General features: G+C 35.1%; 1 protein-coding gene across 15 annotated transcripts in view; it reads right to left on the bottom strand.

Moving 5' to 3' along the window:
- The window catches only part of MBD5 (methyl-CpG binding domain protein 5), a 386,293-nt gene that overhangs the window by 227,774 nt on the left and 138,384 nt on the right, over positions 1 to 20,135 (bottom strand). The window lies entirely within an intron of this gene.

Here is a 20,135-nt window from a genome sequence, read left to right as displayed (position 1 = left end):
TTTGAAAGAGAAATTGCCTCTATTAGAGAATTGGGATCATCCAGAGAAAATGTTCTTTGCTGAAAGAATTTGATTCTGATTTCCTTTGGTTTTTAAAAATCAGCCAGAGAAAAGCCATTTTGGAAACAGGATTTGGATGCTACAGTGTTATACCTTTAGTATATGGTTTTGAGTACTATGGATTCCCAAGCCAAATATCAAAAATTTTGGATTAACAACATCGTTTTACTTTCGGTCACCTGTGTAGATCCCTGCTTCTCAGTTGCAGCTGCACATTAAAAACACCTGGAACTCTTAAATGTACCGAGACTCAGTCTATTCCGTACATATTTTGATTTAATTGGTATGATGTGGGGCCAGGGTCTAGGTATTTTTAAAAAGCATTAAGGAAGGATATCTGTTTTTCAGGTAAGAAACAATCTTCTGCAAGTTTTGACCTAGTTTCTACAGATTAACTAATAAGACACAACTTAAAAAAAAATACTATCTGCAAAGTTCTTGAGAACTACTCAGATACTTGCTAATCTACCTACTAATAAAATGACTTCAAAGCTTCCAAGACACACATTAACACACAAATGTACCTCAACAACTATGTGATATCTTAGATTATATGGATCTAAGCATGACATAAATGGTGGTTGCAGTGAACCTCAACCTATAATGAACTTAAGGACCAAAAATGCTACTTTAAAAATGTAGATTCCGAAGTAAGGATGCCCAGAGACTCTGATTCAGAAGAACTAGTCTAAGGCCACGGATTCTCTATTTTTAAAGACATCTCTGGTAATTATAATGCAAAAGTCTACAGTTTCTGTAAAACAGTGCTTTGAGAATTTATGAACACTGACTACTCATCGACCTTCATTGCTACCATTTATAAAAATATTTCTTGAGTTATATTCTAAGATTGTGTTTCTCATATTAACAGATAATCTAAAGACCCACCGGGTAAGAAATAGGACTTTAGCAATAAATCAATGTAGATAAACTAAAATGATGTTTATGGATTATATGTTTTGTAAGCTTTGCTCTCCTCCTAAGTAAACAGTGCAGGTAATCAATAAAATACTTGTGGCAAAAAGACAAATTTAGGTTATATTCTACAAGGAAAATTTAACCTAGAACCTCATAAATAACTAGAAACACACCCTCAGTGTCTCAGAATTAAAAGTTTTTGTCTCTAATTTAGTAGGGGGGAAAAGTTCTTCTAGCATCATTTGCTTTGTTTAAATATAGTCAATTTTTTTTTAAAGAAAAATTCTCGAATTAGTTCCCTCAAAAACACACACAAATATAACTTACTAAAAAGAACATGAAATCAGTTGTTAACATTTTAGTTTTGAAAATTCTTATAACAGGTCCAGAAATACTTTGCAATAAATATATTCATACACACATATTATTTAGATTATTTCTAAAAAAGAGAAGTCTAATAAACAGAGGTAAATATCAGAGTCTGCTGTACATAAGGATGGTGCCCTCAATAACTGCTAAACGTTGAAAGCAACTGTACTTATTTTCTCTTACCTACCTAGTTTGGAAGTGCTCCTAATGAAGTATTCTTTCTACATGCATGTGCCACTAAAGATTTCAGGTTTTCCTATTAAGTGAACATCAATCTTCAGCTAACGACTATAGTTGATGTTTGCCCCAGGCCTAGGGCTGCTTAATAGCTGGTAAACAGTCATGGGCTTCCCAAGTATCTTCACAGATAAGGAGCTAGCTATTCCACTTCTCAAATCTACAGGACGGGATGCACATCTGCCTCTGTGGTTTGCGGCCATGAAACGAAGTCCCGGTGTCTTTTGGCAAGACTTGATCTTCTGCTATCTGACCCCAGCCACCATCTGCTGTTTATCTCTCATCTCTTGGTTAACCAAAACTTGGCTCAAATACTGCTTCCTCCTTGAAGGAAATTTCCGTCAATCTGACACTAAAATCTCTTTCTCTTCTGATTTCCTACACTATTTAGTACAAATTACTTAGCTAATTAATCAGGTACTCACTGATGGTCCCTTATATCTATCTTTTGTTATTATTTAAGATTTGGCGTGTTTGTCTTGTTCTCTCAACTAGATTGTAATTTCCCAGGAAGTCCTAGCCTGAAAGCATTTACTAAATATGTGATGATTTTATTTGTTGGTTTTTCTAGTGATTGAAGTTTAGTATTTTAAAATGATTGGGCAAGGCATCCAGCTTTTCTCTTTAATATACTTTATTACTATGAACGATTTTAAAATTGCAATTTCCATATGCTGCATGAACTTTCCCATCTGTTCTGAGGACTACCACAGATAACTCCCTTAATGTCCCATAATCCAGATAATTTTGGTTAACTGAGAGTAATGGTGTAATAATTACCATTATTAATAACAACTGACTTAATAAGAATTAACATTTGTTTTCAATAAATTGGGCTTTATTTAAATATACTTAACACAGAAGTCACAGGGAACATAGTTTAGTATTTCCTTAGGAAAACTACATATTTTTGTAAGAACCAATAACTCTGTAAATCACATAATACTCTCCATCACAAAAGAATTCAATATATATATATATATATATATATATATATATATATATATAAAACCTTTAATGATTAAAAATACAAACTTCTACATAATAGACATTGTTAAGTATCTCAGTTGTCATTAAGTTGCTAAAACTTCCTGCTTGCTTTCAAATACACTAATACAAAGTAACATTATTGCTTGCTAAATTTTAAGTAGCATTAATTAATCCTCACAACAATCCTAAAAAATGCTATTATTATCTACATTTTACAGATAAGGAAACTGAGGTACAGAGAGATTAACTTGCTAATAACTGGCAGAGCTGGGTTCCAAACTCACGCAGTCTACAATTAACTATAGCATTTCTTGAAGGCACCATCCATTAAACTAAAATTTCCAGTAGTTCTGGAAGCCTTATCTAATACTAATATATCTTCATATACATTTCTGCCTCACACCCTCCAATCTTTTGCAAGGTTTACCAGGTTTCCCATTGAAAGGAAAATGCCAGGGTGTCCCATTTCCAATTCTTCTTCCTCAAAAAAAGATGCTTTCTAAGTCCTCATTTAGCTCTACATACTTCCTATTAATATTTCTGCACAATTTCCATGATAAGGCCTCTGTGAGACTAAGGGTTTATCTTAAAAGACCTGCCTTGTTTCTGAATATAATGTTCTAGAGCCAATTCTGACTAAGATCTATTAAGTATGATTCAATATTGGGATATAAAGTGTATGGATTTAACTCACATTTTTCTATTTTTTTTTAATGAAAAATTATGCCTTCTTAAAATATTACTGCACTCCTAATTTTCAAGTATAGTAGTTTATATGGGATGAAAACATGCTTTCTACTTCCCTGTGACCTGGGGACTATATCCAAACCTAAACTTTTAGAGGTGATTACTTCCATACCATTAGCAAGATGCAGTTTCATAGCCCTCAAGATCCCCTTCATTCTGATCTGATAGGTGACTTTAAAAAAATAATTCTAATTCAAAAATTTCATATATGGCTGATTGGAAACAGATCATAGTTAGAAATTATAGAATAAAATAAAACCCCACAAAGTATAAATATTTTATTTCACCAGAAAACAAGTACTGAAAGAATTAAAAATATTTGTAGCCTATGTTTGCTGTTTTAAAGACTCCAAATGTTTTCAGTCTAACAAGAGCTCTAATCATGAATCCATGGAAGATTTGTTTTCTCAACTGCTTTTGTCACAGAGGATAATCTTAGTCTGAACATATTCAAACTATTGCTTAGTACCAGTTAGGACTATTACAATTTACTCTTTTAGTGGGCCTTGCATAACTTCTATTTATGGCTTTAATGTAATTATTCTATATTTGTGGTAAACAGCGTTAACAGTCCCTTACTGGGTATTCCCAAGTAAGTTAGAAAAAACAAAGAACCACAGGTAATTCTAGATCATATCCACCAAATTAAGCCTTGGTTTTAGCCCTCTTGCAATTTGTCCGGATGATCTGGCTTCAGTAAAGAACTATTTTAAAGTCCAAAGCAACTGGAGTTCTCTCTATGAAAGCTGCTAATAACCAGGCTCTTAAAGGTATTAATAGTAAATGACATATTTTCATTAGAGAAAGAAAAAGAAGCAATACTTTTTCCTCATACCCCACCCACCAGCATTCTCTAAAAATGTCCATCTGATCTGGACAGGGTATCTCTTCAGCTGGAAAAAATAATCAATTTGGTTCTGCTAGGCCACCTTAATTACATTTGTTATTTGGGGACTACCAGTGAGTGATTTTTGGGTACACTAATATACAGACACCTTACAAGCCGACTTTGTTGGAGACAAAGAATTGAGTGTGATATTTTGCCAAATATAGTACCAGAACATGCATATTCACATTGTGGCAATAATAACTTTGACCTTGTCTTCTTTTCCTGTTGGGCTTGTTAGACAATTAATGAACTAAATAAATAGGATTGGAACCCAGTAAATGGGCTGGCAGTTCATTTATTATTCTAATTCTATATAGTCTCTCCCAACCTCAAAAAGAAGGTTCTTGAAAACCATTATGGGTCGAGAATTTAAGTTGGAGAAAATGAGTATTTTGTAGAGAAAAAACAGGACTGGGGGACTGAAGTCATGTGAATATGAAGGTTTATGTGACTAGGTTTACACTGAATGGAAAGAAAAAAAAATGAAAGCAATCATTTCCATTTATCCTTCCATGTGCTAGAACTTTTCAAGGACTTCCTCTGTGGCAGTATACAGAAATGCACTATAAAACTATTTTAAAGCTTTATCATATTTTATAAAGCCATTGTACTTTTGAAAATAATAAATATACTAGTGACGTTGCTCTCTGCCTCCCTCCACACGCTGGGACTGTTAGCAGTTTATGTCTAGGGTGCTGTAAATGGGATCTTCCTCGTTTCTTCTCAGGTCCTGTCTCTTGCCTTTATTGAGTCCTGAGGCAGCAGTCCCTCTTACACATTTCTAGCTCTATATGCCTCCTTTATCTTTTTTCATGGTTTCCTTAAACATATCACTACCATTGACATGGCCTCCATTTTCTTTTGTAAAACATCATACTCCTCTTTGTCTCATTATCATCACCAACAGGAGTTGCCTCCATTTTCAGAATGCTATAAATGAACTATTTTCCAAAGCTAGAAAGTTCTACTGAGGAGAAGAAAGGAGGGAAGGGAAGCAACGGGGATGACGCTTCCTGATTTTAATGTTCAGGATTATGCTAAAAGTGTAGATGGAATTATTGGACAAAAGACAGGCATTTAAAAGAAGGAATTTCAACATCTGAGGGTATGCTTTAAATCCCCTTGAAACATGGTAATCTTGAAGGTCCCTTCCAACTCCATGATGCTATGAATCCATGATTAGGAATCCCAAGTAATTTTAGGAGCAAACAAGTGAAGAATGCTTTGAAAAAAAAGCATTCACAAGTCAACACCAAAGTTGTACTGCCCCCTTTGGAGGCAGACAACAGATATTCAAACACTTAAAAGGGTATTATTTTTTAAAATTCTAAAGCAATATTGCAAAATATAGGCATTAGTTGAGTCAGTAATTTATTACCTAACACATTAAATAACCCCAAGGTTAAAACAAGCACAACACTATAAACTGATGGTGGGCCAACATAAAGAACAAAACAAAGGCCTTGGAAGTGATGATGATTCATGCCACAAAATAAAAAAATGCAAAAGAACTGGAATTTGGCCCTACAAAAAATGATGTTTCTGCTGTTAATGAAATAGAATATGGGTCCATGACCCTGTGTGTGTGTGTGTGTGAGAGAGAGAGAGAGCGAGAGAGAGAGACAGAGAGAGAGAGACAGAGAGAGACAGAGAGAGAAACTATTGATTTTGTGCACAAAAATTAGGAGACCTTAAAGAAGTTTCACATATTTTGAAGTATTTTAATGGTGCTACGATAACATTTTTGGGCATTTGACACAAAAGACACTATGATCCCAAAGAAAAACATTATTATAAAGATAGATTTCATGGAGCTACATAAATCTACTTCAATGCTTAAAAAGAAATCCAGATCCAGAATGAGCCATAATGCTTTATTTACATGGTAGTAACAATGATAATAAGTCTAAAAGCAATTCTATTGTATTGAACTGAGGAAACTACTAGGTGTTCTAGTAGCTTAAGCAGAAAACACTGAATCAGAATTCAGGAAAAAGTCTTTTTAAAAGATGTTCTCTATATAAATACAAAAGAAAATCATGTAAGGTAAAAAAGTAATAAGATATGGTAGAATCATTAATTAGTACTTGCTAATTAAGACTAATTTTAGAGAAATCTGTATTAGAGAGAAGGTATATTTAAATTAACATATAGAAAATATTTAAATAAATATAAAATTAAAGTATGTGCATACAGAGTAAAAACTGATCTCTTGTAGATATTTTTTAAATAAGCAGCTTCAAAATGCAGCTACAGATTATTAAAATCAGGATGTAAACTGCTCATAAGCAAACATCAAATTTATGCTATAAAACTTTGAAAATGTTCTGTAATACGTAAACATCCTCCTTCCAATGTTTATGGCATTAATAATGTAAAGCATAATCTTTTTATACAATACATACTTCAGCCAAAGTGACATTTCAAATTATCAAACAAAAAACAACAAAACAAAACAAACCCTCCAAAATGTAGAGCCCTTCTTAATGAAAATAAATCCTCAAAGTATTATCCTAAGCTAAGGGAAGAGACATAACTGACAAAAAAGCAACAAGTAGCTGCATCTTGGGAAAATATCAAAGTTATAAAGGAAATAAAGGGAGGAAAAAAGAAAATGAAAATACCCTACATAACCAAATCAAATTCTACCATAATTTCCAACAGAAACAAAAAGAGAGCAAGTGTTAGAACTCTGTGTAAGAAGGTGGAGAAGTCCCCACATGACATCATAATGAAAGAATAAAATGACAAGGAGAAAAATGCAAATAAATGCAGAGAAGAATATGTACAAGAATGATCCTTAGTGATGTCTGCAGAGGAGGTTATTGTGACTATAGAGTATCAAAGCTGCCCATGCTTGGAGGAAACACAAGGCTCAGGCTTTCTGCAGATTTTTGGTGCAGGCCCTCCTAACAGCAAAAGAAACCTTATCACGCGAAGAATTCTGTGAGTCAGCAGTAAAGCCTGATTTTATGATCCCTGGAAATAGCTATCTTTTATCGAAAGAGAAAAATATTTCAAATCCTACAAAGAACGGCTCAATTTTATGCCGACCTGACAAATAATGTAGTTTTGTTAGAGAAAATAACACACTGACACAAGACTAAAATCCTCATAAACAGAAAAAGATGTCTGTATTACACAAATTACTTCCAGGAGTAAACAAAGATGGGGTCATTATTGACTCGGTGAAAGATAATTCAGAGATGAAAACATGAAATCCGAGCGTGAGCAGTGCAACCAGAAAGAGCTTCTGAGTAACTCTTGTTTATTAGAGATTTTCCAGGTTTAGAGGACCGCCCTGTCAAGTTTCTTTCTGGAGGTGTACAAAAGAAAATGGAATATCATTTTAGATTTTTCAAAAGGTGGCAAAACCAAAACTATACAGATGAAATGTGAAGTGATTTTCAGAAATTTGCTACATCATTTCTGTGTTTAAAATGAATTGAAATGACTGTGTAGAAAAATAACTATATAAATGTTTAAACCAGGATATTTTGCTCTGAGTGATTTAAGTCTTAATACCCCATCTCACATATAGATTCAGCTGCTATTTAAAATTAATCAAATATTAAATGTTCCCTATATTGCTGGCATTTATAATGCTGTGATTTTCTGATGGTTACTTAGCACCGAGAATATAGCTATAGATAACACTGCAGACACAGATATAATAAAATGCACCCTATATAAATATACATATAAGAATTTTAACTTGGCACAGTAAGCTGCAGATCAATATGTACAAGTAAAACTTAGTATGTTGGGTTCATGTACAGTAAAAATTAAATATAAAATACTTTAAAATACCTATTGATTGGATAGTGGAAACAGAGAGCAATTGAAGCAAAAAAGAAAATGAAATTTTCAGTTCATTCATATAGAAAATAATAAAAATAAATTATCTCAAAGCAAGCCATATGTTGGCAATAGATACCTCTCTATTGGATTGAACTAGGTGAAATTGTTCTTTTCATTGTTCAAAAAAAGCTGAATATTGAAATTATATACAGTTCAAATTAAAAGCATTAGACCTAACAGATTTAATTCCATGAAATACTGCAATACAAACCAAGAAACAATTTATTCATTGCCTAAAATCTGTATTTCAAATAATAGTTCTACCGTACAAAAGAAGGTGCAAGTGAAATAAATGCTATCAGTAATTACTGTCTCTCCCAGCTTATGAAATTAAGAGATTAGGTTTTTAGCAAATTTGAACATACACTATGTGGAATATTAGGTAAAAATCATCATTGTTTTATTCTTCTTGGATGTGCACAAAGAAGATATAACAAGAAGATTATAAATGACAGCAAATTCACATGTAGAAAAAAGCAAACCAACAAAGTCCTTTATGTTATTTACAATAGCTTAATCATTTTTCGCCACCAAATTATTGCAAGTTCGTAATTTTTAAAAGATGGCTCACCTGAAAATAAAGACAATCTATGTTAACTGGCAATTTATCAATTGATCAACCAATCAACGTAATTGAAAAAGCAGATATTTATGTAATAATAGTTTAGCAGAAATCTCAAGGAAGAGATTCTCAATTATGCCTGATCCTAAAATGTGTCTTTAAAATAAGCAATATAAAAACAAAAATTAATACAATATTTAGAATTTTATATACCTAATTATATAAAACATTAGGTACATCATAATTACCTATTTTGATATAGCTACTGTTTGGTCAGAATGAACAGTGTGGCTATACTAGTTATTAAAATACTGAAGAGTATAAGACTTCCATACTAGGTGCAAAATGGCCACTGACTGCTCCAACCTCTCCGCATGTCCCCTTCTCTAGGGCCATCTCCCCCTCCAAGACTTCTCCAAGTTCTAACCACTAATGAGATAATATCTGGCAGAGCAGGAGGCTTCCAAGACCTTGGCATCTGCTCTGATTGGTTGGTGCGTGTGCCGTACCAATTGTTGAACATTTAGAACCTCTCCTCTTAGTAAGGCAGGGAAAGTAGTGGAAGCTTTATGTCAGAGTACATTACAGGAGCTCTACTACCTGCATACATCCCTGGGCCTTGCTGAAGTTTCAACTTCCTTTTTTAAAAGGGAGTTATTGCTAGCTACCTAGTAGGGCTCATTGTGGATTGCATGAAATGACATAAAGTATTTATCAGCACATGGAAACAGTAAATACTCCATGGAAAAATAAGCAAAAACTGTTATCCTTTACTCACAAATGGGTTATGCCCAAACATTCATTTTTGAAGTTGGTAAACTGGTGATTGGAATGCATTTTCCCCATAATAATCATTATACAAAAATGGTTATGCATGGGAACCATTTTATAAATTCCAATTTTATCCATAATGTACTGTTCTCATACATGAAAAAAAATTATTGAGCATTCATACATGTTAGGTATTACTCTAGGAATTTTACATTTAAGTTATTTAATGCTCAAACAGCCTCATGGAATAGTATGCTCTTATCATGGTCTTGGTCGCATTAGTAAGTGGCACTGGCAGCAGTAGACCCGCAATCAGGCTCAAGGGCCTATGGTCCCACTCATTAAACAATGTTGTCTTTGGAGTTAAGTGAATCATAACACATATAAGGCTTATAAAAATCAAAACACTGAGAGAAATACATGCTAGTTTCTCAACCTGTGACATAAACAAAACTGGTCAAACACAGCAAAAGGAGAAAGAAACGTACTGAATTTATCTTGCATGCAGGTGGCTCGAGGAAAAGCAGGCTGAGGCAGATGAGACTTATGGAGATAGAAAGCGGGCTGTCCAATGTCAAAGGCTTTTAAATCCTGCTATCATCGATTCTTATTAACAACTAAAGTTCCTCAGTTACCTTTGCTGTTCTTATTTACATACCTATCACAAGCTTTTACAAAGTATTACTAAAAGGATGGGAAATATAACAGGAAGTCTAGGGTCCGAGACATGGGCTTGACTTTTCCCTCTTGTTTCAGTCTTTTTAAAAATCATCACTATTTTCTATTAGTTTCAGGTGTACAAAACAATGTAATAGTTAGACATTTATCATTTATATCCCTCACACAGTGATAACCCCCCCGCCCCCATCTACTACCCCTCTAACATCGCATACAGTCATTACATTTCCACTGTCTCTATTCTTAATGCTGTATTCTGCTTCTTGTAACATCAAATTATATTACAAGGCTACAGTAATCAAAACAGCATTGGTACTGGCATAAAAACAGATACATAGATCAATGGAACAGAATAGAGAGCCCAGAAATAAATCCATGCCTATATGGTGATTTAATCTATCTATGACAATGGAAGCAAGAATTTATGGTGGGGTAAAGACAATCTATTCAATAAATGGTGCTGGGAAACTGGGATAGACACATGCAAAAAAAAAATGAAGCCGATATACCTCCTTATACCATATACAAGAATAAATTCAAAATGGATTAAAGACTTAAATGTAAGATCTGAAACCATAAAATTCCTAGAAGAAAACACAGGAAGTTTTCAGTGTCTTTTTAAAGACAGTTTGCAAACAGGCCTTAGGCCACTCGTATTGGCCTGAGCTCTCAAAACTGGATTCTCAACAGTGACCAGGCTCTTGCCTGCCACCTTTCCCATAGATCAAGGGAATGTTCCAAGGGGGTTAAACTCAGCCACCATCGCCTGACTCCCATCTTCTTCAGACTACACCAGGTCTTCTTTTTACCCTTTGGACTCCTCTGAATGCTCTGTGACCATTTCTGGCTTTGAAAGATTGCTTTTGAAATTCAGATTTTGGTGTGCTAAAATGGTTTCCATCTAACACTCATAGAATTTTTAGATTGCTCTTAATATTTTCATTTGAGCATTTCATTACATTTTATTTTTGGTTTTAAGGTGGCTGTTAAGTATTTTATTCATTTATTTAGTATATTGAGTACTCTGAATACTATTTTCTAGTGTCTTAGGGTCATATTACATTACTATTTTGTTTTCAATTCTTTAGCATATTTATGTACACCTAAATACTTATATCTGAACATTTTAAGGCTACTATAAGGTTTGTTTTAGTTTAGACTGTAGGTCTCAGTGCATTTTTTCATTATAATTATATTCAACTGTTTGGTTAAAATATATTTTTTTCCTTAGTTCTAGTGTTAGGAATTTACTATTTATATTGATTTAAGTATTTTAAAATTATTACTAGAATTTTAATAAAAAGTGATAACCATATAAGGTCCTTTTACTTAATACTTTTCTTAATTTTTACTAGATTTGTTGGCTAGCAATTTTAAGTTTGGGGGCACAAAAAAAGGGCGAGGGATCTATAATACTAAGTATTTTCAGTCCTAAACAAATTTAAATAGATCACCTTTATAACTGTCCATTTTCTCAAACAATTTATCATAACAGCATACAACGGGAAGGATTCTCATCTTTGGGTTTGATAGGTAGCTCTTAGTAGGGTTTCCAAGGAACCAGAGCTGAGACCATTACTGAGGTGTACATGATTTATTCGGGAGGTTCAGAGTAACCGGCAGGGCAGTGGGAAAGGTGGTTAAGAGAGGCAGGGACAGGCAGGTAATACAGGGTACATGATTAAGCTAGCTATCACAGAAGCCACCTGAAACTTAATCCCATGGAGGACACTGGCAAATGGTGCAAGATACATGTCTCTGAATTGTCTAAACCAGGGCCAAGGAAGCCGAAACTTGTCAGTTATTGCTATAGGTCTTCCCTCAGTGCATCCGGCAGCTCAAAGGAGTCCCTCTGGCATAGGTGCAGGTGCCGGCCTTTGGAAGGTGGATGTGCACAAAATGCGAAGGGGCTACAAAAGCATGGAGACAGAGTACCACATTATCTATCACATCAGCAAAACCTTTAGGCACCCCATTCCCAATCACCACAGCCATTGTTCTGAGGAAGTAAACTTAGCCCTGAATGTCGGTGAAATTTTGGTGATCCAGTTTTACTTGGAAGCGCAAAGTATGCTGACACTGTCTAGGTATTACTAGTAATAAGGTAGTTTCTAACTTCTCAATTCGAAAACAAATAGGAGCCTGGAACTACGATACTAGGTAATATACATAAGCTCAAGGAATAATATCAGCCCATGATTTAACTCTTTCAATAAATAATCCTTACAGATTCCAATAATGTCCTCAACTACGAGTATTGCAAGGACAAACACCCACCAGAAGAATGGATATGAAACACCATCCCCAATAATCAGCCTGGCCTGTTGCCCTAGCAAATGGCTACATTCCTACTGTAACTGGAAGGCACATGCTATAAAAACAAACAAACAACCCTCCCCCGCAAAACAACAACCCACAACTACTATGGATTAAAGTCATTTGGGGGATCCACAAATACTTTCTCCAAGAAGCCCATACTTCAGCGACCTAAGTAAAATTTCTCTTATTCCAGTCTGAATTCTTCCTCAGCTTTAAAGTACTTCCTGGTTTCTCTCAGGTTCGTTTGACTTGAATCTTAGGGCCTCCTTCTTTTGGAGTGTTCCACAGCACTTCTGCTTCCTGGGGTTAGGTGACAGGTGCAACCAGGAGAGCTCAAGTCCAGATGCTGGCCTCACCATAATGCCAAAGTTGCTTTGGTCAATGAGATGCCAACTCTGATGAATTCTTTCTGGACCTTCACTCTGCTTAATGCCTCACTCTGGATTAGAGTTTACAGCCAGCTGGGCAGCTGAAACAGACTGAGCTCTGTGGGCCAGCCAGGGGCATCTCTGTCACATACTGCCCCCCATGTGGGTTTATTAGAGAGTCACGATCTTCCGAAAGCTAAACATATCAGTTAAAAAGCTAAGTGTTTGTAAACTATGTATCTGAACCAAGACCAATATTTGTAGCTGATTTGCAGTTGTGATTACTTTTTGCAGAGAACAGAGGAAAAAAAGGTGGAAAGCAAGGGTGTGTGAAAGTGAAGAAACGACATTTCCCCTTACACTGTGTTATGCTATAAATCATACTATTTGGAGGCAATTATGGATATATTTACTTCTTCTGAATTATATTTTCTTAACATAGTTGCCAAGCGTTGGTCTATTTCTACTGTAGAAAGTAGTGCCCCAGAATTTGTCAGGGTCCCACTGAACCTACTCTGTGGATTCTGTGGTTGTCACACTTACTCTTAAAGTGTGTGTGTATGGGAAGGGTACTTTGGGGTTGGGGAGTTGGGGTAGGTAGCAGGAAGTGAGAAGGGTTAAGATATTCACTTAAGAAAAATATTTTCCTTCTTAAAATGAAAAAGACTGGTAAATATAGCACATAAAGCAGTCAACACTTAGGAAAAAAAGAATAAAATTATTTTTATATTTTTAAAAGACCAGTTTGCAATATAAAATTACACTATTAATAAGTCTCAGTAAAATATTAATTTTATGTACAGTATAACTAATTTCTTTTCATCTCAAATTTTAATAACAAAGAATAATAGAAATGTACAGCTGGAAGGATCAGCAATCCCTTTGACTTTGCCTTAATTTTTGAGAAAATAGAGCTAAAAAGTTGACTTGTCAAAGGTTAGCATCAGTGATAAAAGGGCTAGGATCCAGATCTTATTTCCTCTCAGACATCCTTCTCACAAATAATTTCAAACTATTAACATAGGCTTTTTATAATTTGCAGAGCTTTTCATTTGAATTCCACAACATAATTCCGCCACATAAATAATACTTGTAGCAAGTATTATCAGCACTGTACCACCTCCCAACATGAACATATTTCAAATCTGTATCTCTACTTTTAACTCATTTTCTCACTAGTTGAGAAAAGGTGTCTGTATATGGCTATGTATTAAGAACTGTGTCTTGGATATAGTTCTTATGGACTTAATTACCATAATTCTTTTTATATTTATAAGTCACAGTCTCAAAGACAGAGACATTTTCTGAGCCATACCTTTTACAATTCAGCCAATTGTGGTAAAGGGGAGAAGTGACATGACATACCTTTTAAAAAATAAGCCCAGCACGCTAACCCAAAGTTTTTCTTCTTTTTTTCCTCTACTGTCTTTACTCTTTTGAACTCCTCTCCAAAACTACATATAAACAACATGAGAAAAACGCTTCTATGGCTGTTCATCAATACATAAAAGGTTTTTAAGCAACAATATAATACTACTTTATTACAAGACCTCTGGGTACAGAGTTTTTTGGCTTGGACATGGAACAGGTGGAAGGAAGTTCCAGTCTTCAAAAAACTGGCTCAGAATGAAGGCTAACATGGAGATGACAGGTCTCCCTAAACTCAGTCTAGATTCACCTGAGGGAAAGGCCCATTTGCAATAAGAAATATGGAGAGTATAGTTATACTCTCACAAATGTACAGTGTTTAATTATGTTAAGAGTCAAATAATTTTTGGGGGAAACCACGACAAATTAACCCTATTTATAGCAGAGCTTACATAAGAAAATATGTTTTAGGCTCCTGCTTTGGAGGCTGGGAGGATGACTTCCTCCTGCCATGGATACTGTCCACTGGCATCGAGGACCATGGAGGCTCAGGGAATACGCCTCCCGCTCCAGAGGCAGCCCCATGGGCACAGGACAAACACAGTATTTCTTAGGGCGGCCCAAACCAGGTGCTCAGAATCTAGAATGTGTAGACTCATATACCTAGTCAACGGGACAATCTGTAACATTTTAGTCACAGGAATTACCGGTTTTAAAGGGACAAAACTAAAAATGTGTTTTCTAGCCTGTGAAAATCCTATCTATATTCAACTAATATTTAACTAAGTTTCCAGTTTACGACATACACAGTCCCAAATATAATGTGATTTAATCACCATTAAATTGTACGGTATCCGTGCTATCAACCTCTTTTCGCAGATGAGAAAACAGAGACTAAGAGAAGCCAAAGCTCTGGCCCTGGATTGGAAAATTGCAGAGTTAAACTATGAACCCAACTCTAGTGTTTTATTCCATCTTTTCACATTCTCTTGTGATACCCCTGATAATGGCTAACAGTTGTGTCAAAATTAAGATTTATCACATTTTAGATTTATGCATCTCTGTTTTATTATTGAGATTGAGGTAGCTTATTAAATATCAGCATCATATATTAAAATAGAAAAAAGTGAGAAAACTGGGACAAAGGAAAATTATGAGTGGGAAAAGTTTAAGATTAAGAGTTGTAGGAAATGAATGTTTTTACATATCATTGTGACATACTGATATATAATAGCTGCTTTAGTAACATAGCACATTTTTCCAAAATATCATTACAGAATAGAAACGGCATGAAAGGCTCAACAATGTGGTAAAATGTACATTCCCTCTGGAAATTTCTTTTGTATGGGTTCCTCTCCTTTCCAGTGATGTAGTTATCAGCGATGATCCAAAATCAAACAAGGCCTCCCTTTTCACAATGACTAGGATGGTGCGATCTGTGGGAGCAATGCCCTAGGAATCTAGTTAGTTCCATTTACTATATGGCTTTTTTTTTTTTTTTTTATTAGTTTCAGGTGCACAAGACAAAGCAAAACTTAGACGTTTATCATTTATATCCCTCACACTGTGTGAACCCCCCTCCCCCCATCCACTAGCCCTCTGTACGTTCCCCAAATTAATTTTCAAACCCCCATGACCATCTTGTGGTTACCGACTATTTTTCAAAACCTCTCACCTTCCCCTTATCCCCAACTATATGGTTTTTGAAGGTAGAAATGTATTCCCAATTCCAAAACAACAAATTACAAAACAAACAAACAAACAAACAAACAAAAAAAACAGTAATAAAATTGTAACTTGGGTTTTGTGGGTTTCAGTTATTTCCTATTAAAGGGGTAACGCAGAGAGTCTATGGGACAGCTAGTTCAATGATGAAGAACATTTACACAATGTTTTTAGTCAATAACAGAGGAAGGAGAATAACAACATCTCTGTAATTCTTAAAGAACTGATATAAAGCAAATTAAATTATAGTGGACTGAGATTCAACATGCAATACTAAGCAGCTTAGATGCAAGTCTATCCCTAATTATAACTTTGAACAAAAACCTCAAACTCCTTCTGCTTATCCTTCTCAAAGATATCTCCTACAAAACATCCTACGTCTTGGAATGACCCCACTCAACACCCAACAGCTGCCTGTCAGATTTCACATCACCTCTGAAAATACCACTACCTTTAGCAAGCCTTCTCACCTGATCCCAAGAGTGGTGGTTGTTCTGCATGGCATGTAATGACTACACTGTTCACATTATTTACTGTAATGTCAGTGTATATTGATGTAACTACCTTAAACTTTGGGGAGTTACTCTGTGTCAGGCACCGTGCTGAAATGCTTTCATTGTATCTATTCTCTCCATCCTCACAACTCTATATGTTACTTAACAAAACTTACCCTATTTCATTCATGAAGAAACTAAGGTTTAGACAAATTAAGTCACATGCTCAAAGGAACAAAATTAAACCGTAGTCAGGAAATCTAGCTCCAGAGCCCACACTAACAATCAATAAGCAATACTACCTTGCTTAATACTTTCACAAATGTTATATAGTAAACTTTTGGATACATGAGCCTGTGATACCGTGACAATTCCATTTGCTTCATGTGCACATGGGACAAACGGACACCAAAATCAATGTGGAACATCTTAACACAGACACCCATAATCTACCCCAGAAGACAGTGAATCCAACTGTGGATTCACTGTGTCCACAGTTGGATTGGGCCTCTGTCTGCACAGAAAACCCTACAGGTGTTTCTGATGTGCAGCTGGGGTTGAAGGCTATTGTGCATTACATACTCTTCGAACAGAGACACATTTTAAACAGCAAACATATTTCTTCTTGAGCACCAATTTGAATTACACAGTGGCTGCCTGGAACACCATGTTACAAAGGATACTAAAGCCAGTGCAAGCTCAGACAGCCTGGATTCAAACCGTGGCTTTGGTACTCATTACCTGTGTGACCTTGTGCTTCAGCTTCCTTATATGAAAACACGTATAATACTACTGGTATTTATTAGGGTTGTTGAGACGATTAAAAGAGTTACTATATAAAGACTTTAGTATGGTGCCCAGCACATGGAAAATTTCAGTAAATATTAGCATGGGAGTGGAGCTATAAGTACTGAGTGTTTGCCAATTCAGACCTGGGAACACTCTTGAGGGTTGAATCATAATGAGTTTAATGCTGTATCTGTGAGAAAAGTCATTACATATGTACACGTCTAATTTAGAAACACATGTAGAACACAATTTATTTGCAAACTGCGGACTGTTCATATCTGAGGCTTTGTGAGGGTGATGTCCAGCATGGCACACAAAAATCAAAGCTGTGCTGTGCAGTAGACAAATCATGGATTTGGAAGCAGCGTATGTGTTTAAGTCTCAACTTACTACCAGAGCAATCACAGGACTTTTTGTTTTCCCATCTGTAAAGTAGGTATATAAACATTTTTTATTTTGCAATGTTTTTGTGAACATTACATGAGATATAGGACATGAATATATCTAGTATACTATTTGACACACGGTAAATTTTCAATAAATATAATGTTCCAAGCTGGCTCCCCAAATCCATTTTACCTATTTACAGCTAAAAGACAGTATAAACTGCCAAACAGAACCTCCAAATTCAGTATGTTAACATTTTCTCCTCTCCTGTCTCCTTGTACCATGATGGTTAAGGCTTGGAGTATAATAAACAGACCATTGACAAAATCAGAGTAGCCATGGCTGCAGGTCTTAACATAGAGACAATTGTAAGACTCCAGTGGAAAAACCTGCCATTTAAACCCTTGACGACCAATTTGTAGTTTCTAATTCCTTCCCCTTCTCCCTACCCCCTAACCCCCCTCCCATCAGTTTTTTTTCTCTATCTCTGAGTCTCTTTCTGTTTTGTTTGCTCATTTATTCTGTTCTTAGATTCCACATATAAGTGAGATCATATGGTATTTGTCTGTCTCAGTCTGACTTATTTCACTTAGCATATTCTCTAGTCCATCTGTGTAGTTTCAAATGGTAAGATTTCATTCTTTTGTACAGCAGAGTAGTACTCTGTTGTAGAAATGTACCACAATTTCTTTATCCAATTGTCTATTGATGGGCATTTCAGTTGTTTCCCTATCTTGGCTATTGTGAATAGTGCTGCAATAAACATAGGGGTGTACATATTTTTTCGAATTTGTGTTTTGGATTTCTTTGGAAAAATACCCAGGAGTGGAATTGCTGGGTCATAAGTAGTTCTATTTTTAATTTTTTGAGGAATCTCCATACTGTTTTCCATAGTGGCTGCACCAATGGGCACTGGACTTATCGGGGGGGGTCACTGCATAGACTGTGTAGATGTCTGACCACTGCACTGTACACCTGAAGCTGATGTACTGATGTAGAATAATACTGAATATCAACCATAATTAAACACACACACACACATACACAGTTATGGGATGTAAAGTATAGTACAGGGAATATAGTCAATGGTACAGTAACAGCTACATATGATGATGTCAGAGGGGTAGCAGGCTGGGACGGGGGTTACCATTTTGTGAGGGGTATAAATGTGTAATCATTAAGTTGTTTTGTACACCTGAAACTAATAACAATAAAACCTAAAAATCAAGAGGCCACACGTGCGCATGCACGCATGCACACACGATACTTAAAGCAAAAATGAAATAATTAAAAAATAAAAGAGATTTTATAAAATTAAAAAAACAATAAAATAAAAATAAACACTTGGGACAAAGGCTTCATGTGCTTAAAGCAGCTCAAGGAACACTTACAATCTTCTTCCAGTCTTTTTCTATGTATGCTTGTTTTATAAAGCTGTCCAATTGTGTAATTTTGTTTTCGATGTTCTTCATGTGACACATTCTCATGAGCATTTGCCCATTTCATTAAAATTCCTTTATAACTATTATTGCAATGGCTGCATAGTAGTCTAGCATAGAGATACATCAATATAACTGCTCCCTATCTATTAAACATTGATGTCGTATATAATTTTGCTATTATAAATAACACTGAACTGAACATCTCTATTCATTAACATTTGTATACTATTTCCTTAGGATGCATATTTTAAAATAATTTGTGATGAAATTCACAGAACATAAATTAATCATTTTAAAGTAAACAATTCAGTGGCATTCACAATGTTGTGCAACCACCCCTTCTACTTCCATCAGGATGAATATTTTGAGGTATCAACGAGTATGACTAATTTAAGGTTTTCAATACACACTGTGTGTCAGTAGTGTAAGTTAGAACAATTCACACTTTCATCAGTAGTATCTGAGATAACACATTTCATAGCACACTTATTTCCAAGTGTGTTATTAATATTAAAAAAAACTTGATAGTGATAAATGTTTAAAAATATATCTTTCTTCATTTCCAGTGATTGGTAGTAAGCTCTTAAATTTTTAAAGTATTTACTTGCTATCTATGTTTCGTCTTTTCAGAACTGTCCACAGTGGTACGATAATTCTAAGATGCTTTTTTAAGAGGCATCTGCAGTAGTTTTTATGGTGGATGCTTTAAAGGCTTTACACCCTTAAGGGACATGTGGGCTTGGCCTGGATGAGGATGAGCTTGGGACTATTTAAGGTCTCTGGAAGTGCCTGGAAGGCTAATTTCGTGCTTTTGGGGCACTTAAATTCCCATATTGGTAGTCATTCTATTGCCCATGATAAAACACTAGGCTTTTTCAAAATAGTAACCAGAAATGGAAAATTCACAGCATTATTTATAAGAAAACAAAAATGAACAAATATTTTGATTTAAATAATATTAAGTTAAGAAAGGATTTAAATATTTAATGGTGACCATATCATTCTATGTGACTGAAAGTAAAGGAATTCTAAATACCATGAAAATAATAATAATGCACAGAGTATGATAGGGAGGTTCCTAGAAAATTTTGAAAGTCGTAACTAAAGATACTGCTAAATTACAAATGCAGTTAAAGAGATGCAGCTCAGAGTCATACAGCA

This window comes from Rhinolophus sinicus, chromosome 17 (assembly GCF_057876585.1).
Source record: "Rhinolophus sinicus isolate RSI-liver-muscle chromosome 17, RSI-T2T, whole genome shotgun sequence".
NCBI lineage: Eukaryota > Metazoa > Chordata > Mammalia > Chiroptera > Rhinolophidae > Rhinolophus > Rhinolophus sinicus.
This window is presented reverse-complemented; position numbering and strand designations above follow the sequence as displayed.